General features: G+C 41.0%; 1 long non-coding RNA gene across 13 annotated transcripts in view; it reads right to left on the reverse strand.

Moving 5' to 3' along the window:
• Positions 1 to 26041, reverse strand: part of LOC140611780 (uncharacterized) — a 56766-nt gene that overhangs the window by 18044 nt on the left and 12681 nt on the right. For 4 of the 13 annotated variants that reach the window (XR_012012992.1, XR_012012990.1, XR_012012991.1 and 1 more), the window contains 4 exons: positions 25239 to 25431; positions 24338 to 24539; positions 19074 to 19178; positions 17129 to 17518 (listed from right to left, as the gene is read on the reverse strand). This is a non-coding gene — a long non-coding RNA (uncharacterized lncRNA). Of the gene's footprint in view, positions 1 to 16621; positions 16902 to 17128; positions 17519 to 19073; positions 19179 to 24337; positions 24540 to 25238; positions 25432 to 25473; positions 25489 to 26041 lie in introns of those variants that run through there. The other 9 variants (XR_012012989.1, XR_012012995.1, XR_012012994.1 and 6 more) reach the window with 6 other exon arrangements.

Below are 26041 nucleotides of genomic sequence, written 5' to 3' on the forward strand. Positions count from 1 at the left end.
TCCTGAACAAGGGATCATGCATTATCCCAAGGGTGGACAATTAAGTGACGGTTTCCACTAGCACCCTACAACTCAAATGTGATCATCGTTAATGGTACTTATTTTGAATCTAATATTTGGATATTAATATAGTGTAAAACATTAGCAAATGAAAGTCCATTATTGTTTTTAATCAATAGATGGTATTACATAGAATATAACTGATCTTTAACTATGAATGACTTTAGGAAGCCAGGTGGAACATAGTGTTTGAAATAATGACACTAAAGTAAGTGAAAGGATACCTGGAGGAAGTTGTTTCTCCTGAAGGGTGTGTCGCTCCAGTCCACTCAGGATGGGGATTAAAACATTTCTCAAACAAGCAGGAGAAACTGTTGTTGAGGGAATATACCCCATCACACACTTTATCACCAGCTTCGGTGTCGCCAATGGTAAGCATCCTCTCAAATAAGGTAACGCTTGAGAATAGACAATGACTCAGCCCTCCTCCCACCAGGAATTATGTATTTCATCTCATATGGAAGGTGTCTGGTTTTCATCGGAATTTCTGTGGAAAGCAACCAAGTATGCGACATTCGATCCTTGGTCAAAGATACTCATGCTCATTTTGACAATATTTATTTGATCTTCTATGAAGTTCTAGATGAACACTCTCATTCAGAAGGGATCATATGGTGCTTCTAGCAGGACATATAATACCCATCAGCACATTGGTCATACTGCTCAGGAATAACACAGGTAGGGATGCCTGAGTCAGTCAGTTAAGAGTTTTCCTTTGATTCAGATCAGGCTGTCTGGGACCTGAAATAAGCTTAGCGTGGGTCTCCTTTATCAGTAACATGTCTGTCTTTCTCTGTCCAACTACCCCTCTCACTTCTCCTGCTCACTCTTTCTCTAAGATACATAAAGAAGAATTTTAATAAACTAAAAAAAAAACAATTCTCGGATGGTGGATCACTATAGATAGAGGGGTACTGAACATGATGGCTTTGTTTATGAAGCTTGTGATGAACTGTCACTGTTGGGACACTAACGGTGTTAGGATTGTGAAATATGCTGTGCTATGGTATTTTTTATTTTTATTTTTATTTTTATTTATTTTTATTTATTTATTTATGACAGAGGGAGGGAGGGAGCGCAGAGGGATTTGCAGACTCTGTGCAGGGAACCTGACGTGGGACTTTATCCCAGGTCTCCATGATCTCACCATTGGATGAAGGTGGCGTTAAACCACTGGGCCACTGGTGCTGCCTGGATTTTTTTGTTTTTGAGAATGAGAGAGGCCATCGTTCAGTGTCAGTGGCACATACATCCTGAAGAACTCTCTTATTCTTTCTCTCTCCTCCCTTTCTCTGGATTTCTGTGTCTATATCTGTGTCTCATTCTCTCAATTCACTGTCTCTGTGTCACACACACACTCGGATACACAACTCTGTTGCATTGCACAGTGTTAAACGAGTCTCTGAACCCTAAGCTTCATGCACTCACAACCAAACCACAGAGTGACTATAATAGCTTCCTAGTATTGTAGAATCATGGACATATTTTCTGACCTAGAAAATCTGCCTATCTCATACACTGACAAGCCCCAGGAACATGGAACAAGTTGGCTGTCCTGAAAAAAGCAAGGTTGCCCCCATCTGCCTTATTATTTAGAGGTTTTCATATGCAAGAGATGGATTCCAGAATACAAACCACTTTTGCTGGTTTCTGAGATGACCTGCACTTACACAAAAAGAGGATACCATGAGGAAATGGTCATGTGTGTACTTTGTCATTGGTTCTCCTGATGAGTATTTAATAGCATATGATGAACAAGAGTAAGGCAAAAGACTTTCAAATGAAGCACAGTTTGCACCCTTGAAAAAGAATGAGCTATTCCTTGGGGATTGATCTCTCCAGTTCACTAAAGGAGCAACATGAAATTCTTAACTCAAGATGGAAAAAATGTATATGAGAAACAGGTCTCTGTCTACGCTCTTTATAACCTCCCCTTCCATCACCCCATGAAAATGGTCCTTCTAAAAAAATACACTGTTCTTTGTCATATCTTTTTTTTTAATTTTTTTAATTTATTTTTTATTGGTGTTCAATTTACTAACATACAGAATAACCCCCAGTGCCCGTCACCCATTCACTCCCACCCCCCGCCCTCCTCCCCTTCCACCACCCCTAGTTCGTTTCCCAGAGTTAGCAGTCTTTACGTTCTGTCTCCCTTTCTGATATTTCCCACACATTTCTTCCCCCTTCCCTTATATTCCCTTTCACTATTATTTATATTCCCCAAATGAATGAGAACATATAATGTTTGTCCTTCTCCGACTGGCTTACTTCACTCAGCATAATACCCTCCAGTTCCATCCACGTTGAAGCAAATGGTGGGTATTTGTCATTTCTAATAGCTGAGTAATATTCCATTGTATACATAAACCACATCTTCTTTATCCATTCATCTTTCGTTGGACACCGAGGCTCCTTCCACAGTTTGGCTATCGTGGCCATTGCTGCTATAAACATCGGGGTGCAGGTGTCCCGGCGTTTCATTGCATTTGTCTCTTTGGGGTAAATCCCCAACAGTGCAATTGCTGGGTCGTAGGGCAGGTATATTTGTCATATCTGAATTCACTCCAAAGAGCAAAAAAGTCCCATTTCTAATTCGGGAGAACAGGAAAGCATTCTATAGAAGAAACTGGAGATTCCTTCATTGACTTCTCATGGAAAAATTCCTGTACCACACACTTAGCAATATTTAGAAGGACACAGAGTAACTGCCAATGCATTGAGTGTGGTTCTCAGGAATTACTGAGAGATCACTGTTTATATGGATACAGGGCATGACTGTATTGTAGTCATTGATAAATAAGAATCATATGAGGGTCTGGGGGGTAACCTTTTTGGTGCATGAGGGAAAGCCTTCAGCTCAGGTCAAGGTCCCAGTGTCCTGGAATCCATACAGTAGTTGGGTATTGCTCAGCTTGAAATGTCTTTCTCCCTTACACTCTGCCCTTCTCTTTTCTTATGCTCTCTCAAATAAATAAATACAATCTTCAAAAATGTCAGTGACCACCTCAAATAGCCTGACATACTCAATGCATGAATAGAACCGATCTGCACATTGAATCCAATAATGAGATTCCATCGCTCACGTAGCTTGTTGTGAAACCCAGCTAAAAGCTCCTACCTCCTGGACATCTGGCAAAATCATTTCTGTCTCTATATAAACAGGTCCTCTCCTGTCTACTGTAACTTTTTTCCCTTGATTTTACCCATAATCTTCGTAGGTTTGATTCAGTACTAGCAATTATTCTCTTTTTTTCTATTTTGTCTCGTAGTCCATTGTATTTATTCACTAATCATGTTTTTTAAGATTTTATTTATTTATTAATGAAAGACACACAGAGAGAGGCTGAGACATAGGCAGAGGGTGAAGCAGGCTCTGTGTGGGGAGGCTGATGTGGGATTCGATCTCAGGCCCATAAGACCATGACCTGAGCAAAAGAAAGAGACTCAACCACTGAGCCATCAGGTATATCGCTATTTGGATTTGATGGAAATATTCCATCAGGGAGACATTTAAATACTGGAAGTATGCCATTTACCAATAGTGATATCAGTGAAATAGAGTGGCAGGGACAGGCTCCCCATTATTCATTAAATAAGTCACAGAATTAAGAGGGGCAAGATTGTGGAAGTTTAGTGTCCCCAAGTCATCTGTACCCTTTGAAAGATAAATTTCAAATAATCTGGAAACCTATTAATTCTGTCTGAAATTTAAAGAGAGAAGAGCTGGAATTCTACAGTGAGAAGAGTTTACACTTTTATCAAGGTAGGAAGATGGGGAAAAATAAAGAAATAAAAAAGCATCCAAGTGGGAGGGGCCACTGCGAGGAACTGCATTGAGTCCCCCAGGACAGGGAAGCCCAACGCCAGAGAAGCAGGAGCTTTACCAATCTTCCCGGATGGAAAGGCATTCACAGGGAGCTCAGGCAGGATCCCTGGAGGGGCAGAGATGTCCTCAGGCTCCCAGGGACACTAACAGAGGAACTGCGTCCCAGGGGGGTGGAGCACGCCACACATCTAGGGCCGAGCTTCAGCCCTTTATGCACCCAGTGGGGCCTCCAGAGCAGCAGAGGTGGTGGCTCCATAGAGGCTCAATGTGGAGGGGGCTGTGTGGCCCATGGAGCAGCTCAGGTGACAGCTTGGGTGGTCGCTACACAAACAGACCTGTGGGGCCCTCGGAACTGTTTGGGTGCGGCTCAGGCGGTGGCCCTGGGATTGCAATTCCAGCAGCGCAGTCCCCAGAGTTCAGGGCACCAAGGGACAAAGCCCAAGATCCGGTGCTTCCCCCCCCCCCACCTCAGGGAGAGGCAGAGGATGAGAAGACACAGGACAAAAAGGATGCTCCTCCACTGGGTGAACCTGAGCTGTGCAGATAGGCACACCCCACCCCCAGAGTATCCAGACCCCTGCAGACTGGGTGCTTCAGTAGTTGCTGTGAGATCTGAATCCAGAGTTGGAGGCTGGCCGCCTCCACTGTTGTTATTCTTCTTGGTGTCACCTTGTACCTGGGACTGAACAGGAGCCTCACAGGATAAAAAGTTTCCTATGAGACGTGCACCTGGCAGGGGAATGGGCAATCTGTCAGGTGCACACACATGGCAATCAGCACAACAGACACCTCCACCAGACAACCACTTAGAAGGACAAAGGAAAAGCAGGTTATTGAACAAGCAGCACTGGAAAGTTCCAGGGGAAGTCGAGGGATTTACAGTATATAGAATCAGAGGATACTCCTTGTTTTTTGTTTCTGCTGGTCCCCCCTTTTTTACTCTCTCTTTTTCTCCCCTTTCCAGGACAACTTGTTTTTGGCCACTCTGCATTAAGCAAAATAACTAGATGTAAAAACTCACCACAAAAGAAAGAATCAAGAACAGTACTCTCTCCCATAGAGTTACAAATGTTTTATTACAATTCAATGTCAGAAAGCCAATTCAGAAGCACAATTATAAATATACAGGTGGCTGTAGAAAAAAGCATAAATATTTCGAGATTTCATGACTGCAGAATTTAGATACAATCAGGACGGAATTAAAAATCAATTGAATGAGATGCAATCCAAACTGGAGGTCATAATGAGGAGGGTTAACAAGGGAGAAGAACAAGTGACTGACACAGAACACACATTGATGGCAAGGAAGTAAACTGAGGAAAAAAAAAACAATTAAAAGATCATGAGGATACATTAAGGGAAAGAAATGACAGCCTCAGAAGGAAAAATCTATGTTTTATTGGGTTCCAGAGGGCGCCAAAAGGGACAGAGGTTTGGAAAGTGTATTTGAACAAATCATAGCTGAGAACTTCCCTAACTTGGGAAAGGACACAGACATTCAGATCCAGGGCATAGAGAGATCCCCCCCTAAAATGAATGCAAACTGCTCAATGCCTCGATACTTAATAGTGAAACTTGTAAATTCCAAAGATAAAGAGAAGATCCTTAAAGCAGCAAGTGACAAGAAATTTCTAACTTTTATGGGAAGAAATATTAGATTAACAGCAGACTCTCCACAGAGACCAGGCAGGCCAGAAAGGGATGGCAGGATATATTCAGGGTCCTAAATGAGAAGACCATGCAGCCAAGAATACTTTATATAGCAAGGCTCTCATTCAGAATAGAAGAAGAGATCAAGAGCTTCCAAGATAGGCAGGAACTGAAAGATATATGACCGCCAAACCAGCTCTGCAAAAAATATTAAGGGGGACTCTATAAAAGAAATAGGATGTCTAAGGAAACAATTTAGAGAAACAGAGATTGAATAGGTATTATGATGACACTAAATTCATATCTTTCAAAAGTAACTCTTAACATGAATGGGCTTAACGACACCATCAAAAGGCTCAGGGTTTCAGACTGGATAAAAAAGCAAAACCCATCTATTTGCTGTCTACAAGAGACTCATTTGAGGCCCAAGGACAGCTACAGCCTGAAAATAAAATGTTGCAGAACCATTCACCATTAACATGGTCCTAATAACAAAGCAAGGGTAGCAATCCTCACATCAGATAAATTAAATTTTATTCTAAAGACTGTCTGTCGTAAGAGATGAAGAGGGACACTATATCATACTGAAAGGGTCTATCCAACAGAGGACTTAAAAATCATGAATATTTATGCCCCTAATGTGGGAACTGCCAAGTATATCAATCAATTAGCAAACAAATAAAAACATACTTACATAATCATATACTAACACTGGCAGACTTCAACATGATGTTTATGGTAATGACAGACCTCACCATCTCCATCACCATCTCCAAGCAACAAGAGATTTATTTTTTATTGGAGTTCAATTTGCCAACACATAACATAGCACCCAGTGCTTATCCCACCAAGTGCCCCCTCAGTGCCGATCACCCATTCACCCCAAAACCCCCCATCCTCCCCATCCACTACCCATTTTTTATTGCCTGGAGTTAGGTCACTCATTTTATGTCATCCTCACTGATATTTTCAGTCATTTTTTTCTCCTTCTCCTTTATTCCCTTTCACTAATTTTTATATTCCCCAAATGAATGAGACCATATAATGTTTTTTTTAATTAAAATAGGATTTATAACTGAAATGTGTCTTAAGCACATCTACAATCAATGTGTCTGTTCACTGATGGTATTTATGTGAGATCACCGTTTCTTTTTTTTAACTTTTTTTTAAAATAAAATAATTTTTTATTGGTGTTCAATTTACCAACATACAGAATAACACCCAGTGCTCATCCGTCAAGTGTCCCCCTCAGTGCCCGTCACCCACTCACCCCCACCCCCCGCCCTCCTCCCCTTCCATCAACCCTAGTTCCTTTCCCAGAGTTAGGAGTCTTTATGTTCTGTCTCCCAGGAAATTCAAGAAGAATTAAGATATTCATGTAAACAATTTAGAATGAAATGAGACTGAAAATGAGTATGAAAATGAATCAGAATTTCAATGAGAATGAAAATACAACCGTTCAAAATCTATGGAATCTATGGAATCTAATCTATGGAATAGACCTTATTACTGAAGCTGTCCTGAGGGGGAAATACACTGCAACAAGTATCCCACAAAAAGTTCGAAGAAACTGAAATACAGAAGTTAAATTTGCACCTAAAGGAACTGCAGAAAAAACAACAAATAAAACATACACCCAGCAGAAGGAGATAATAAAGTTTCGAGAAGAAATCAATGAAATAGAGACCAGAACTGTCGAACATATAAACCACAACAGGAGTTGGTTCCTTGAAAGAATTAATGACATTGATAAACCATTAGCCACCCTTATTAAAACCAAAAGAAAAAAAGACTCTAATTATTAAATCATGCATGGAAAAGGAGAGATCACTATCAAGGAAATACAAATGATTTTATTTTATTTTTTTAATTTATTTATTTATGATAGTCACCGAGAGAGAGAGAGAGGCAGACACCGGCAGAGGGAGAAGCAGGCTCCATGCACTAGGAGCCCAATGTAGGATTCGATCCCAGGTCTCCAGGATCACACCCTGGGCCAAAGGCAGGCGCCAAACCACTGTGCCACCCAGGGATCCCCAATACAAATGATTTTAAAAGCATATTATGGGCAGCTATACGCCAATCAATTAGGTAATCTACAAGAAATGAACGCAATTCTGGAAAAACGCAAACTACCAAAACTGGACAAGGGAGAAATAGAAAACATGAACAGACCAATAACCAGGGAGGAAATTGAAGCAGTCATCAAAAACATCCTAAGACACAAAAGTCCAGGGACAGATGGATTCCCTGGGGAATTCTATCAAACTTTTAAAGAAGAAATCATACCTATTCTACTAAAGCTGTTTGGAAAGATAGAAAGAGATGGATACTTCCAAACTGATTCTCTGATGCCAGCAACACCTTAATTCCAAAACCAGACAAAGACCCCACCAAAAAGGATTATTACAGACCAATATTCCTGATGAACATGGATGCAAAAATTCTCAACAAGATACTAGCGTATAGCATTGATCAATGCATTAAGAAGATTATTCACCATGACAGAGTGGGATTTATCCTCTGGTTGAAAGGCTGGCTCAACAGCAGTGCAATTACTGGGTCATAAGGCAGGTCTATTTTTAACTCTTTGAGGAACCTCCACACAGTTTTCCAGAGTGGCTGCACCAGTTTATATTTCCAACAGCAGTGTAAGAGGGTTCCCTTTTCTCCACATCCTCTCCAACATTTGTAGTTTCCTGCCTGGTTAATTTTCCCCATTCTAACTCGTGTGAGGTGGTATCTCATTGTGGTTTTGATTTGTATTTCCCTGATGGCAAGTGATGCAGAGCATTTTCTCATGTGCGTGTTGGCCATGTCTATGTCTTCCACTGTGAGATTTCTGTTCATGTCTTTTACCCATTTCATGATTGGATTGTTTCTTTGGTGTTGAATTTAATAAGTTCTTTATAGATCTTGGTGACTAGCCCATTATCTGATACATCATTTGCAAATATATTCTTCCATTCTGTAGGTTGTCTTTTAGTTTTGCACTGAGAAATCTAATATAGTCAGATTAAATGGTAGCTGTTGAGAAGCTAACATCTGGATATATTAGTTCATCTTAAATATTAGCAAATAAAACTACTATTATGATTTAATAAATAGACCTTAATACTGATATTAGAGTTAGGCTGATGTCACAATGCAACATATTATATAAAATTTTCCCTATCATCCTATCCTTTGGCACACAATTTCCACAAATATTCACACCTACATCAATTTGAAATATTCATCACAAAGAACGAACTGGTGTAGACATATTATTGTCATTGTCGTCGAACACTGCTATTAAGGACGGTTCTGTGTTATGCATTAGTGTGTATTTTGGTGTATGCATAATATTATGTATCCCAGGACCCTGGATCATGACCCGAGCCAAATGGAGAAGCTCAACCAAAGGAACCACTATGGTGCCCATGTTATTACTGTTTTTACATTTGGGTCAAGATGACCCCTAGTTTACATTAACTTATGTGTACCACACATGTTTGACAGTTAAGTTTATTGAAACTGCACTCACACCAAGCATAGATACCATGTGTCTATGTACACATGTATGTGCATTATTGCCATTCCACTCATCATATACCTTATGCTGTACCTTTCACGCTGTGACTCTCAATGAATATGTGGAAGCCTGTCCCCTCCACCCCTTTTCAGAACTAGGGCTATTTGTAAATGATATGCATTCAGTATTTAAATCTTTCCCATACTGGATGATTTTTATAACAACAGATTCCTGGATAAATACAATAGAGTAAAAGACTCAAAGAAACAGAAGATAAAAATTGACTTACATTGTAAAGGATTGAAATCAAATTCAAAGATGGTTGAAATCAAGTGCAAAACCGACCAAAAGAGATGAAAGCATATGTGGATCTACAGAAGTAGAAATAGGTTTGGAAGACATAAGACGTTAGAAACATTCAGTTGGGATTCACAACAATGTCTATGAGTGAAGGGAACCGATTTTTGGGTTCGATGTACACACCAGTTCTATTTTACATTGATTATTTCATGTTGCTTAAGTTGCCATTTCCTTTTATAAAGTTTTTGTTTATTTGAGATGAGAGAGAGAGAGACAGAGTGAAAGCAAGAGAGAGTATATGCTAGGTGAGGTAGAGAAAAGATAGAAGCACAAACCCACTGAGCAGGGTGCCCAAAGAGGAGAGGGATCACAGGCCCATGGACCTTGGCCTGAGCTGAAGGTTTTTCCTCATCCACCAATGACGATGGCTAAGCAGTGTTTCCATTATGCTTATTACACAGTCATTACCATTCAGTCTTCTCCTGGATCCATATAAAGAGTGATCTCACAAATATCTGAGCACCACCAACAATGCACTGATAGTTATACTTTGCCCTTCTAGATGTTACAAAGTCTGTGGTTCTGGATATTTTCATCAAATCTAAGTGAATGATTCTCCACCCACTTGTATTATAAGCCTGCCCCATTTGCCAGAATAAGAAAGGCTCCTCTCTTAGTTCTTCTCTTTATGAAGTGAATAAACATATGATAAGGAACAATATAGTTTTCAGAGTAAGTACCAATTTGGTGCGTTGTTGGAAGGGGAGCATGTTAACTGTGCAGTAAGGGACATTTGCTCAGGAGCACTTTCTCACCCCCTTGAATTCTGTATTTGGAATTGCTGCTTCAGTCACCTTGAGACATCTATCCCCCAGGAAAAGCTCATGCTTTCTCCATGGGTGCAATCTGTTTTCCTTTGGGGGCCTTTGGCACTACTACTGTTGCTCATTTCATGTCAATACTTTCCAGAGGAACCAATGACAAAGTACTCACATGAACTGACAGCCATTTATCCGACTTTTGTAACTGTAGGTCATGTCCAAAATCATCCAAACTGATATGTATTCTGGAATCAGTCTGTTGCTTGGGAAAATCTGTAAATATTAGGGCAGATGATGCATCCTTGCTACACTGAGTCTGGACAGACACCCAGATTCCATCTTGCTGAAGCTTCAGAGTGTGTGAGATAGGCAGCTTTCCCACTTGAGAAAATAGGTCCATGGTCCTACACTCCTAGGAAACCAATGTATTCTCTTTCAGTGGAGTGTGTATGAGTGCAAAGGTTTGGGGAAGGTGACTTGTTGACTCTATGTCGTGTGTAAGAGTGTGATTGTGAGTGTGTATGTGTGTGTGAGAAAGAGAGAGAGAGACAAGGAGATTGAGGCATAGAGAGAAAATAAAGAGACACAGAGAAATACAGGAAAGGGAGAATGAAAGAGACAGAGGTACTGACAAATCACGATAGCCTCAGTAAACACTCTCAAAACAAAACAAAACAAAACAAAACAAAACAAAACAAAACACCTCATTAACAGCACATTTCAGAGTCCTGAGACCATGGGTGGCCCAACAGTACAGATCAACCCATGCTTTATAACCAAATGCCTCCATATTCTCTGGCCCTCCATGATAATGTGCAAAAGTCCCAATATTTGTCCCTAATTTTCTTCAAGATCTAATTTATTATTTGAGAGAAAGAGAGCAGGAGAGGTTGATAAGGGCAGAAGGAGAGAGAAAAACACACCCTTTGCTGAGCAGGGAACCCAACACTAGGCTTGATTCCAGGTCACAGAAAGCCTGACCTTCGCTGACGGCAGACTCTTAAATGCCTGAACAACTCAGGCACCCGTGCCTGAGTTATTCTTCAGTGGCATGAAAATGTACTGAGGGGTACTCTGTGTCTTTCTAGATGCACCCTCTGATCCTTTGGTCATTACACTCTCTCAGATGATCAGAGTGGAAGTGAAAATTAATGTTTTCAAGGAGACCTTGAATATCTTTTTTTCAAATGATTTTTAAACTTTATTTATTCATGAGAGGGGGGGCATTGAGAGAGAGGCAGGGAGAGAAGCAGGCTCCATGCTGGGAGCCCAATGCAGGACTCAATCCAGGGAATCCAGGATCATGCCCTGGACCAAAGGCAGGAGCCAAACCACTGAGCCACCCAGGGATCCCGGACTTTGAATATCCTTAACCAAGGAATAAATGTTGCTTTCTTGGTTGCTTTTCACACCAATTCCGATGAAAATCAGATAGTGTTCATTTGAGGTGAAATAAAAAATCTTCCTCCTGGGAAGTGTGCTGAGTGGTTGCCTCTAGCCAAGCATTACATTTTTTGAGAGGATTTTTATGGTTGGCCATACCAAAGCTGGAAATAAACAGCATGACAGGGCACTTTCCTTCAAAAACAGTTTCTCCTGCTTGCTTCAATATGTTGTAGTTACCATCCCTACTGGGCTGGAGAGACACATCCTTCAGGAAAAGCAACTTCCTCCAGTCATACTCTGATGCTTTTGGGCACCAGAATCTCAAAAATTATGTTCCATCTGGCTTCCTCAAATCATTGAGAGCTTTAAAATGAATGCAGACAGACAATATAATGGGAGCTGAGCCAAATGTTTTCTTTTCTGTACCTGCAAGTGACGTAAGAAACTAGTGATAGCAGTACATATTCTGGAACCAGGCTGTTCCTGTTTATAATCAGGAGCAACAACCTGAATCTGAGTTCTCACTGGAATTAGGATCAGAGCCGTAGAAGAAAAATTAAGTAGGAAAAGTCACAGAGAGTGACAAAATAAGAGATTCCTGCCATGGGAAACAAACAGAGGGTAGTGAAGAGGAGTTTGGTGGTAGAATAGGGTGTCTATTTGAAAGGCACTGAGAGTGGCACTTGATGGGATGTGAACTGGGTTTTATACTATATGTTGGCAAATCAAACAATTAAAAAAATACAGAAATTAACCACCAGAAAACAGGTCTTCCAGGTGAAGACACATGGTTATGCTTTTACAAGTAAACACATAGAATTCAGGTAAGGAGTTTGTATCCATGGACATAGGAGGAAGTGGACAGACATAGACTCTAGTGCTCAGTGAGTTCAGCCAAGGGATGGAGGCTGATTCCAGAGGTAAGGTGCTCTGTGCAGCTCCATTTTATGGTCCACAGGACATCAATTTGAGGTTTTCCCTGATGATCTTAGGTTCCTCAGTCCCAAACTGTATCTGTGTATTCATAATAAAGGTGACAGGAGGACTAACCCCTGGTGGTCACTGCAAAGTCATCAGCAAAGCCTCTCTCATTCCTTTTCCCCAAAGTATTTAGCCCTGAGAAGCCCATGTTCTAAAACCCCTGGGTAGAGATCAAGCCCCAGGTTGGAAAGGATCCTGATCAGCTTGTCTGGAGTCTTGGTCTCCAAACTCAACTAGGTACACACCCAGGCTCTAGCTTGCATCAGAAAGGAAAGAGTGAGCTCCTGAAGAGTGTGAGGTGTCCCCCCTCTGCCTCATTCATCTGACTATGAAGCAGCACATGTGCCTGGGGCCCTAGTCCTCTCCTCTACAAGAGGCCTCTGCTGGGATTCCTGTAGGACATGAATGTGGACCTTCCTGTCTGAGTACTGCCAGGATATCATGTAGTGCCTGCCTCATGGATAGGAGCCCAGAGACCAACGGAAATGAACAGTCATGTCAGGCCAGCAAATTCCACTGCAAGAACCCCAGGGCACGAAGGTCACAGCTTCCTCCTTTATAGATCCTAGACCTGAGCTATCCAAGGAGGAAGCTAATACCCAGACGTGCCTGCATATGTTGAAATTACATAGAGTCAGTGAAGCTCCATTCTTTTTTTTAAGATTTTATTTATTTATTATTATCTATTCATGACAGACATAGAGAGGCAGAGACACAGGCAGAGGGAGAAGCAGGCTCCATGCAGGTAGCCCAACATGGGACTCGATCCTGGGTCACCATGATCACACCCTGGGCCGAAGGCGGTGCCAAACCGCTGAGCCACCAGGGATTCCCTCCATTCTTTATCATACAACCGCACGTCTGGTGTCCAGTACAGTATTTTTAAAAAACAGATTTTTTCCATTTTCACGAATGGCTCTCCTGGGCAGCTGTTCTCTGTCTGACACAGTGACTCTTGTGGACTCCCTCTAACCTGGTGTTTGGCCATCACCTATCATGGGCGGATCTCAGGTGAATCCATGTCAAAATGAGACCTATGGTGATCTTGTGGAAATGAGGAAATGCCATGTGAGGGGGGTCTTTTCTCTCAAGAAAACTTTGCAACTGTGGCCAAAGTCTTGTTGAAGGGCTCTAACTCCCAAAGCCCACAGAAGTCTGAAGATCTCAAGAAGGAACAGGTGTTGAGATGGCTTCCTGAAGAGGCCTTAGCTGGAGTAGCAGGAATATGGGCCTCCACTCTCTAATCACATGGAGAATACTGAGGATGCAATTACTAAAGATGAAGAATCCTTTGGTAGGGTACTAGAGTGAGGCATGAATCAAAGGGTAGGGTCCCTGGGAGCAGTGGGATTATACCTGTTATTTGTAGAATGAGGGTGGGCAGGGTGATATCAAGATGAAGCATTGGAATACAATTGTTTCTCCCTTTTTTCTTTTATTTAATAATAAATTTATATTTTATTGGTGTTCAACTTGCCAACATACAGAATAACACTCAGTGCTCATCCCATCAAGTGCCCCCCTAAGTACCTGTCACCCATTCACCCCTACCCACCTCCTATCCCCTTCCACCACCCCTAGTTCATTTCCCAGATTTACGAGCCTTCATGTTCTGTCTCCCTTCTGATATTTCCTACCCATTTCTACTCCCTTCCCCTCTATTCCCTTTCACTATTATTTATCTTCCCCAAATGAATGAGACCATATAATGTATGTCCTTCTCCAATTGACTTATTTCACTCAGCATAATTCCCCTCCAGTTCCATCATGTTGAATCAAATGGTGGTTATCTGTCGTTTCTAATGCCTCAGTAATATTCCATTGTATACATAAACCACATCTTCTTTATCCATTTTCTTTCAATGGACACCAAGTCTCCTTCCACAGTTTGGATATTGTGGACATTGCTGCTATAAACATCGGGGTGAAGTTGTCCCGGCATTTCATTGCATCTGTATCTTTGAGGTAAATCCCCAGCAGTGCAATTTCTGGGTCATAAGGCACCATACTACCCTGAACACACCGGATCTCATCTGATCTCGGAAGCTAAGCAGGGTCGGGCCTGTTGGGTACTTGGATGGGAGTCCCTTTTTTCCTTTTATTAAAATAAATTATGAGAGAGAGACAGAGAGAGGGAAAGAGATAGAGAAGAGCAGAGGGATAGAGAGAGGGATATTCACAACCCACACTGAACAGGGAGCCTGACATAGGCCTACACTTAGGATCTTGGGATAAATGATTCAAGCTGCAGACAGACAGTCAAAAGGTGTTCTTCTTTTGTCTATTCTATCATTAATAGTAGGTTTATTTGGATTAAATAGTAATAAACATTCAGACCTGGGATTCTGTTATGCAGTTGGTCATATTCTTTTTTATTTTTATTTAATTATCATTCCTGAAGACCAGTTCCTGCTCCCTTTGCCACTGGGAAACACTAACATCCTTCCTTATATTTGGATAGTATCTCTTGGTAATAGAGCAGGAGAGGTTTTGTTTCAGGTTATGACCTTTGGTCATGGATGGAGCCAATCTCATGAAATATAGGTCTGACACACATCAGAACTTGCACAAATATTGCATCTGTTGGAGTCAGGTGCTGGCACAGCCAGGGACTCACTCTGCACCTATATATTACACAGCACTAGTGCTGGGCTACCCTTGTTCTGCCCAGGCATGTAAGGGAGCTCTAAGGATGGGCATCACAGAAATGGATCCTCACAACACATGCCTCTTCTTCCAGCAGAAGTGAGGTGGGAGGGACAGCCCGAAGCACAGTTCCCTCCTCCTCTTCTTGCATAATCTTTAGTGATGGGAAAAGAATAAAACCTGTACTTCCCTTCCTGTGAGAGAGGCTTGAGTTCAGCCATCCTAGGCCTTGGCTGGGTGCAGGGAATCTAGAGGAACAGTGTGAAATCTGCTGGGCTGGTGACACACACTTGTGCTAAAGGTCCTCTAGAGCTATTCTCATGGTCTAACCAGGCCCAGGACACAGGCTTTAAGCAGGGTGGCCAGCGTTTCTGTTCCTGTCTGTTGACACTACTATAACTACAGAGTACAGGGCCTGCTCCCCATACCAGGGTCTGGGCCCAGCCTCAGATTTTCCCTCATGCCTGCCTGGAGTCAATGGCCTAGCCATTCTTGGGACCAGGGCAAATTCTGGCTTGAGGTGATAATGATGATGCCTCACCAGCTTTATCAAACCTATCACCCCAGATTTAGACTAAAGGAAACTGGGCAAGATTCCTTACCTCTGGCATCACATTCATCTTGTCTATGGGCTATGATATGTATGGGCTGTTCTAGAGATTCAGAGTGTCCCAGATTTAGGAGTCTCTCATGGTTTGTGTCACTCTCTAATTTTTCCCACTCAATCCCACTCCTTTCCCTCATAATCCAATTCACTATTTCTTATATTCCAGGAGAAGGGCATTTGATGGGAGGAGCACTGGTTGGTACACTATATGTTGGCATATTGAATTTACATAACACTAAATAAATAAACATTTAAAAAATAAAGGTTAAGTTTGTGTCAAAACCTAAGAGAACCCCAAGCACAAAGCACTCATGATAACTCAGGGGGATGTCGCCCCCATGGCCACACACAGCCCCAGCTCCTAAGCCCACAGGCCCCTTGCAACTAATCCAGTGCTGCTTGGATTGGCTCCTTGACTAACTGATTAAGGAGGGTCATGTAATAAGCAGATCATTCCCCAAGCATTCCCATGCCACAAAATATAATGGTTGAGCAATTTTGAGCAATTAATGTTTGTGAAATAGAAGAGAGTGAAGCAGGAGTGAGCAGAAAGAGGGAGGAAAATGTGGGAAGAGAAAGGCATAGGCAATTTTGTGGCTTCTTTTTTCAAAAGATTTTATTTTTATATTAATGAGAGACACAAAAAGAGAGAGAGAGAGAGAGAGAGGCAGAGAGACAGGCAGAGGGAGAAGCAGGCTCCATGCAGGGAGGTTGATGTGGGATTAGACTTGGGTCTCCAGAATCAGGCCCTGGGATGAAGGCGACACTAAAGCGCTGAGCCACCCTGGATGCCCATGGTAGCTTCTTTGGTTTTTTTTATTTTATTTTTTTTATTTTTATTTATTTATGATAGTCGCACAGAGAGAGAGAGAGAGGCAGAGACATAGGCAGAGGGAGAAGCAGGCTCCATGCACCGGGAGCCCGACGTGGGATTCGATCCCAGGTCTCCAGGATTGCGCCCTGGGCCAAAGGCAGGCGCTAAACCGCTGAGCCACCCAGGGATCCCCCATGGTAGCTTCTTTGAAGGATGGAATGACAAGCCTTCTTTCCTGGTTGAGGATATGGAATCTGAGACCAGAGAAGGCACAGAGACACTGGAGGCCATTCCTCCCATAAAGTTGAAAGGATCGCGAATCCAGAGTTGTATAGGTGAGGAGAGTAGAGCAGAAGCAAAATTTAGTTTGGGGAGAGGATATCGATCCTAGGAGCTGTGACTAACATCATCTTCTCCCCTTTACTGTCCCCTCTTTTGTTCCCAGGCCACCCACACCCCATTCCTATGCTGTTGTGCAAGGAAGATGGTGACTGCAAAAACTCAGATCCATAAATCAACATCATATGTAATGTATTTCCTCTTATTCCTTTTACACTATTTTGTTATTTAAGTAGTTATTTATTATATTTTGATAGAGAGAGAGACTCTTTGGGTGGAGGGGCAGAAGGTGAGAGATAATGCAACGAAGATTGCCTGCAAATCCTGTTATTGAGTTCAAACCAGCACCCTGAGTTCAGGACCTGTGTCAAAGTCTTGAATAAGACATCTAACCTACTGAGTCACCAGGCACCACTGACCTCTCCCTTCATGATATGCTCCTTGGTAGTATCTTCATCTTGCACATTTGCTCTCATCCAGCACTTGAAAACTTTGGATCTTTAAATGTATAATCTCTTTTCATCCATGCTCAACAACTTCCCCAGCCTTCTCCAGGTAGGTGGTCCCAAGTCTACTAGGAAATTTGAAAGTATAAATCATAGCCAGATAGTTCATTCAGAGAGATTTATGACCCACAGCCAAGCAAGGAACCAGGCCATTATCTTACAGTCAGTCAAGAGAGAAGGAATTGTCTATAAAAGTTAGAGGATATGACTTTTGGTGACTGTATCCAGCACCTGTGCATGGTTTACACCAGAACCTTCAGTCCAACTGGTTCAAGCTTCTAGAATAACTCTTAGATCATTCTTGTAATAGGCTCAGGATTTTACATCATAACCACTGCTCACTTAGAACCCTGTATAACTGAGAGCTTTCCTAACACTTGTCCAAATTTCCTACCTAGGACCCACCATTCAGAAAGAATCACCATTTACCATCACATAGGGTGCCTCACTTCTGGACAGCTCACTATAGCCTCTCCATACAATAGCTTCTCATCAAGGCATAACTTAAGCCTTCCTTTTACCCCCTTGAGTGAGTGTGCAACCATCCTTCTGATGCTGGGGCTCTGCTCAACACAAATAATACTGAATGACTCCCTGCTATAACAAGAACCGAGTCAATATTCTTTATTTTCATTTGGTTGGCCATTGTTCATTGTACAGGCAATCACAAGGGATCCATAAGATTTCTTCAGAGCCTCCTGTTGCTTTGAGCAAGGGTAGTGCTCAAAGAGCCTCCCTGTGCCTTGCTCCTTGAAGCTATTGAGTCCATGATGATATGAAGAGGGGGCCCTGGATTGGAAATTTGTTCTCTGAGGCAGTTCCTAGGCAGATTGTAATGAGTCTGGCATCTGGGACTTGTTTTTGTTCCCATTTCTTTGGACTCTTTAGTGGAATCAGACTATGCCTATAGGTCTCCTCATGCTGTGTTGTTTGGTTACCACTTTGTGCTTTGCTGTGTAAAACTGGTTTCTGTCATAAGAAGTAAAATCTGAGCATAAAGGCAGGAATCATGCCCTGTGAGTCTTCTCTGAGCCAGCCTCACAGAGCAATGAGTGTGAGGATCTCACAGGACTGGCATCCACCCTGAAGAAGAACTTTGCTGAGGATCAGGAATCCTATTAGTTGAGGTTCTCTGACTATTTAAGTTTTGTGTACTGAGAGTATTCATTCTGAGGTTGGGACTGCTGGGGTGGACAGATCATTGGCGATTTGTTCTGTGGTGTCCAGTTGTCATTTTGCATACTCATGGCCTGAGGTACACAAATGTGATATTTCCATCAAATGTCAACAGGTATATTAAGATCATCTAAACCTGAACCCTCTTCTCTACCTGAAAAAGTGTATGTTCCTCCAATGTCTGCTTCTCACATCTTAATTTTTGATCCTCACCACATCACCAATGATGTTTTGGGTTTTCAAGGCCAACTATAGATCACTGGAACTCAATGGAATCTCTCTAGAGAAATCTCTTAGAAAAGAATAAGATGAATGGGCAAGATGGTTGGTTAATACACTGAGGCCTCACAAACGATTTCAGCATCAAAAGTTGTTTCATTAACCATTTGTGGCCAAAGCTAAAGAACAATTTGATAAGGCAAGGCAACAATAAACTAGACCCACCTCTTTAGTAAATGCTCCCTCTTCCCTTCCTCAGCTGTTATTCTATCTCCACTTCTGTTCTTGTTGCCCTGGTCACTCTCCCTCCTGCATCTCCAAAATGCGGGGCTACAAAAAGAAGACACAAATGGGCAGTGGCATGAGCATAGATAATATTGAACACTAGCTTGAATTCATCAACACGTGTCAAGAAAACCAACCAATTCTCTAGGCTTTCATACTTAGAGGAAGTCAGAACAGTATCTTGGGGAAGCAACCTAGGGAGCTAACAATAATTGGGTTCACAATATAATAAATAATGGCATACATGATCCCTTTTGCCAAAAAATCCCTTCTCAAATCACCCAGAAACTATGACTGGCTTGGTGATAGCAGGCAGCCTTTCCTCAAGGGAAGCCATTTCTGACTTTTGGCAGCATTTTCTGAGGCAAACTATTAGACTGTAGTGGGTGAAATGTTGACAGAATTACTCCAAATCTGTCTATATAGCCCTCCACCTCTTCAGATTCCTCCAGGGAAGGGCTTGGAACGAAGCTGCAACTGTGCCTGCACAGCAGCCCTCTGGGTAAGGGAGAGGATTCTTTCTCAGAATCCTTTAATCAAATGGGTTTGGGAACAACTGGAGGCAGGAGGGAACTATCAGTGGAGAAATATCACTTTCATTCTGAAGGAACTGATGAAGCAAGGGTCCTAGGATCAGAGTAGTTTCCAGTTCAGAGTCCCACATGTGGAGGATCAGGAACAAGGCTTAAATGTATTACTACTGTTACTAAACATAAGGAATAAATTTAGAGGTTCCCCACACACATAGAAATGTGGACAAGGTGCATTGGATTGTGTTTAAATGGCCTTGTCCCAGAGACTGAATCCCCATCTGCTGACACATAGTTGTTAAAACTTCAGCAATTTTGCCCCCATACCTTCTTTTACACCAACTGCTTGTTCCTGCAAGAACTCCATGCTGTGGAACTTAGAACTTTTAATGTACCCTATGTATGCAGGTTCAAGTTCTATCAATTTTTATTCATCTTTTGTTTTCCTATTCCTCTTGTGATAGTACAATATCTCCTGATCTGTTTTCATGTCCACTGTCGACTTTGTTTCTTCATCATATTTCTGTGCCTAATCCGGTGAATTTTCAACCTGGATAGTGCGTGTCAAGTTTTAAAATTTGCATTTGGTCTTCTGACAGGAAGATGACCAGAGCTCTTTCTACAGTAATGAGTTTCCCATGTTTACAACCAAAATGCTAAGGCAACAAATGATTGGGTCTCTGTGGAAACAAACCTGGACCATGATATTTCATGCTTGGGGAAAAACCAAAATTCAACCCGTAAATGAGACAATTGAGAGTAACTAGGATATTCATTCCTTAAGTTGATTCAAGAAAAGGTATTCCAGGAACATCAAGTTAGTTTATTCAGGTATATGTCTGGTATCCGGATTAATCTCCGGTCATGATCTCAGGTCATCAGATTATCCTAGTTTGGGCTATATGCTGCAGGTGAAGCCTTCTTAATATTCTATTTCCCTTTTCCTCTACTTCTCTCCTCCTTACACTTTCTCTTTTGCTTTCTTTAAAAGAAGAATATGAATAAAAATAAGAATAAAAATAAATAATAATAATCATAATAATAATGAAGAAGAAGAAAGAAGAATCATTTTTCTTCTACCTTAATGAAGACGAAAATGAAAGCCATATTATTTATGTTTCATATGTGAAATTTGTAATTTAAATGGCCAGTCATTAGTTTATAGCCAAAAGGGTAAAACTGCTTTTACCACTCAAAATTGGTCAGATTAAAAGACAGGTGTTGTGAAGATAATATTTGTACACTAGTCTGTGTAGATATTAACAACAGAAAATCTCTGATTATGTTTTTATTTTTTTTTATTTTTTATTTTTTTCATTTATTTATGATAGTCACACAGAGAGAGAGAGAGAGAGGGGCAGAGACATAGGCAGAGGGAGAAGCAGGCTCCATGCACCGGGAGCCTGACGTGGGATTCGATCCCGGGTCTCCAGGATCGTGCCCTGGGCCAAAGGCAGGCGCTAAACCGCTGCGCCACCCAGGGATCCCAGATTATGTTTTTAAAAACAGAACTTAATACTGAGATTAGGGTTAAAGTGATGTCATAATGCAGCTTATAATTTAAATTTCCTCATCACCCTATTCCTTGGTACACATTTCCCATGATCATACATGCCTCCTCTAGTGTGCAAATTTTAGCACAAAGAACAAACCAGTGTGGAAACATTATTATCAATGAAGTTGACCGCATATAATAAGGGCTACTCTGTGTTATGAATTCGTGTGTGTTTTGACAAACGCATAATATTATGTATCAAAGGACCCTGGGTTCATGATATGAACCCAAAGTAGACACCCAACCAAAGCAACCAGCCTGGTGCTCACATTATTACTGTTTTTTAATTGAAGTCAAGATGGCACACAGGGATACATTAGTTTCAGGTGCACCAAATAGGGATTCGATACTTTTATAGGTTAATACTGTGCTCACCATGAGTGTAGATATATGTGTCTCCATGGAGCACTATTACAATTCCATTTATCATATTCCCATGCTGTATTTTTTATCTCTGTAACTTCTTTAATGGATAATGGGGAGCCTGGCCTTCCTATTCTATTTCATTGTTATTGCTGTTGGTAAATGGTATACTTCCAGTATTTAAATCTGGAGGAATATTTTCTTCGTATCTGAATGGTGGTACACTTGGATGGCTCAGGGGTCGATCATCTGCCTTTAGCTCAGGTCATGGTCTCATGGGCCTGCTATCAAGTCCCACATCAGGCTTCCCACATTTTGCCTGCTTCACCTTGCCCACATCTCAACATCTATCTGTGTGGCTCTCATGAATAAATAAATAAAATCTATTTTAAAAAAACTGATTAGGGGACCCTTGGGGGGCTCAGTTGTTTAGTGCCTGCCTTTGGCCCAAGTCCCAGGATTGAGTCCTGTGTTGGGCTCCCAGCATGGAACCTACTTATGCTCTGCCTGTGTCTCTGCCTCTCTCTGTCTCTTTCTCTCTCTCTCTCCCTCTTTCTCTCTCTCATATAAATAAGTGAAAAAATCTTTAAATAAAACCTGATTAGTGAATAAATGCAAGAGACCACTAGAGTAAATAGAAAAAAATAGAATAATTGATAGAACTTAATCAAACATAATAAGATTATGGGCATAATCAAGTGAAAAAAGTTACAAAAGTCAAGAGAGTATGTGGATCTACAGAGACAGAAATGGTTATTCAGATGTTCAGAAGATAGGAGCTTTTAGTTGCATTTCACAACAAGCTACATGAGCCATGGGAATTCATCACTGGAATCGATGTGCAGATCGGTTCTCTTTGTGCATTGAGTATGTCAGGCTATTTGAGGTTGCCACTGACTTTTTTGAAAATTTTAATTATTTATCTGACAGAGCATAAGAAAAGAGAAGGGCAGAGGGAAAGGGAGAAGCACATTTCAAGCTGAGCAAAGCCCCAAATAGGGGATGGATTCCAGGACACTGTGACCTTGCCCTGAGCTGAAGGCTTTTCCTCATCCACCAAGAAGAATGGCCCTCAGACCCTCATATGATGCTTATTAATCACTAACTACAATACAGTCTTGCCCCGTATCCATATAAAAACAGTGATCTCTCAGTAATTCTTGATCACCACAGCCAATGCATTGACAGTTATTCTGTGTCCTTCTAAATATCACTAAGTGTGTGGTGCAGGAATTTTTCCACATGAAGTCAAAGAAGGAATCTCCAGTTTCTTCTATGGAATGCTTGCCTGTTCTCCTGAAGTAGAAATGGGGCTTTTTTCTTCTTTGGAGTGAATTCAGATATGACAAGGAATAGTGTATTTCTTTAGTTGTAAGGACCATTTACATGAGGTAGTTATAAACAGTGTAGAAGGGGACTTGTTTTTCATATAGTTTTTCCTTCTTGAGTTAAGAATTTAATCTTGATCCCTCAGTGAACTGGAGAGATCTATCCACCAGGAATATCTCATTCTTTCTCATGGGTAAAACCTGTGCTTCCTTTGGAGGTCTTTTGCCTTACTACTGTTGCTCATGTGCTGTTGAAGACTCACCAGGAGAACCAATGATAAAGTACACACATTCCTGTTCCTCATGGTATTCCCTTTTTTGTAAGTGCAGATCATCTCAGAAAGCAACAAAAGTAGTTTGTATTCTGGAATCAGTCTCTTGATGATGAAACCTCTAAATAATAAGGCACGTGGGCCAACATTGCTGTTCTCAGGACAGCCACCATGTTCCATATTCCTGGAGCTTGGGAGTGTATGAGATAGGAAGCTTTTCCAGGTCAGAAAATATGTCTATGATTCTAAAATTCTTGGAAGCTACTATATTCATTATTTGGTGTGGTTGTGAGTGCATGAAGCTTAGGCTTGAGTGACTTGTTTAACACTGTGCAGTGCAATAGAGTTGTGTATGAGGGTGCATGTGTGACAGAGACACTTAATTGAGAGAATGAGACACAGATATAGACACTGAAATCCAGAGAAACAGAGAAGGAGAAAGAATAAGAGACTTCTCCAGGACATATGACCCAATGACACTGCACGATGGCCTCTCTCATCATTCTCAAAAAAATAAAAAATCCCATAACAGCATATTTTACAGCCCTAACATCATTAGTTGCCCAATAGTGGCAGTTCATTGCAAGCTTCATAACCAAAGCCATCATGTTCAGTAGGCTTCTATCCATAGTGAACCACTATCTGAGAATTGTTCTTTTAGTTTAGTAAAATTCTTCCTTATGTATCTAAGAGAAAAAGTGAGCAGGAGAAGGGAGAGGGATAGCTGGACAGATCAAGACAAACATGTTACTGATATAGGAGACCCACACTAGGCTGATTTCAGATCCCAGACAGCCTGATTTGAATCAAAGGAAGACTCTTAACTGACTGACTCAGGCACCACTACCAGAGTTATTCCTGTGCACGATGACCAATGTGCTCATGAATACAATGCGTCCTGCTAGAAGCACCCTATGATCCCTTCTGAATGGGAGTGTTCATCTAGAATTTCATAGAAGAAGATCAAATAAATATTGTCAACGTGAGCTTGAGTATCTTGGACCAATGATCCAATGTCTCATTCTTGGTTGTTAGCCACAGAAATTCTGATGAAAATCAGACACTTTCCATATGAGATGAAATACATAATCTTCCTGGAGGGAAGAGTGCTGAGTCGTCTCTTGCCAAGCATTACCTTATTTGAGAGGATGCTTACCTTTGGCAACACTGAAGCTGATTATAAAGTGTGTGATGGCGTATTTTCCCTCAACAAGTGTTTCTCTTGCTTGGTTGAGAAATGTTGTAGTCAACATCCTGAGTTGACTGGAGAGACACATTCTTTGGGACAAACAACTTCCTCCGGTGTCCTTTCACTTTCTTTGGTGCATTATCTCAAACACTATGTTCCACCTGGCTTCCTAAAGTCATTCATAGTAGTAAAGATCAGATTTATTCTATGTAATACCATCTATTGATTAAAAACAATAAAAGACTTATATTTGCTAATGTTTTACACTAGATTAATGTCCAAATATTAGATTCAAATAAGTACCATTAATGACAATCACATTTGAGTTGTAGGGTGCTAGTGGAAACAATCAATTAATTCTCCTCCCAGGGGACAGTACATGATCCCATGTTAAGGATTCAGCTGAATGTTGTGTTCCTCCCTTCTGGGTAGCCAAATTCTCCTTCTTAACGTGTCCTGACTCATATTCTCTGTCTATTCCCATACTTTCGTCTTTCTGTCCAGTAAATTAATTAATTAATATATCCTAAGTAAAGAAAACTGAACATGTTTTGAAAATGCCTGTTGACTATTCTGGTTATAGAGTAACCTCTTACCAGAATATCGGATTTATTGTCATGTAAAACCAAAAGAATGTGGCTTAGTACTTTTCTGTTAAGAATGGGACAATGAACAAACTAGAATAATGATTCTCTTTTTTTTTTTTTTTTGAGCAACAGTGTGATAGAGATAGGGTGAGCACTGGAGGGAAGAGGAAAAGATGAAGGGATTCTTAACAGATTCCATATGCAGCACAGAGCGACTTCCAAAGCTACATCTCATGAGCACGAGAATATGATCTAGGGCAAAATCACAGTTGGACACTTACATAACTGAGTCAACCAGGTGTCATTAGCATAGTTATATTTAAATCCATGATGGAATTTCCATGGTAACTTCAAATGGGCCATTTATATGATCCTTTGTTTTCTCAACAGATGAATGTTCTGACTCACTTGAGGAAGCACACAGATTTTCACCCCTTGCTATGTATTATTTTTGGAGGCTCTTGAACTTAGACCCTTCGAAATGTAATGAAATAGAATGAAATGTTAATATCTTACTTTCAGAAGACCATGAGGAATGACTGATAATCTTTTCACAGTTCAAAACTTTGATCCCATTCTTCATTGTTTGCCTAGAAGAGCCACCTGATTCAGAAGATCTGATTCACTGGGGCTTTAAATAGGACATGTAATTACTGTATACTTAAAATATCCAAGAGAGAATGTAAAATGATGCAGTCACTATGACCAATAATACAGAAATCCCTCAAAAATATTTTTAAAAACTGAGATATGCAGCAGTATAATGACTTTCAGAAACAAATCTCAAAGATTGAAAGCTGAACTTCAGAGAGACATCAGTGCATATTCTGCAGTAAACACAAAAGATAAGATTATAGGAACTAATTCATGTTAATATGACTTTAAATTATAGTAGTTAAAAATATAGATTTCAAAAAGAAGAGGTGATAAAACAAGAAACTAGGTTAGATATGAATAAACAAAAAAAAAGAGGACAATTTTATCTTGAAAGAAAAACATCCTAAAAGGAAAACGATGAGTTGCTTTGCTATGTTCCTCCAGTGCTGGAAGTTCCAGTTCTGTTTCATCAGGAAATGTGCTGGTC

This window comes from Canis lupus, chromosome 20, assembly GCF_048164855.1.
Source record: "Canis lupus baileyi chromosome 20, mCanLup2.hap1, whole genome shotgun sequence".
NCBI lineage: Eukaryota > Metazoa > Chordata > Mammalia > Carnivora > Canidae > Canis > Canis lupus.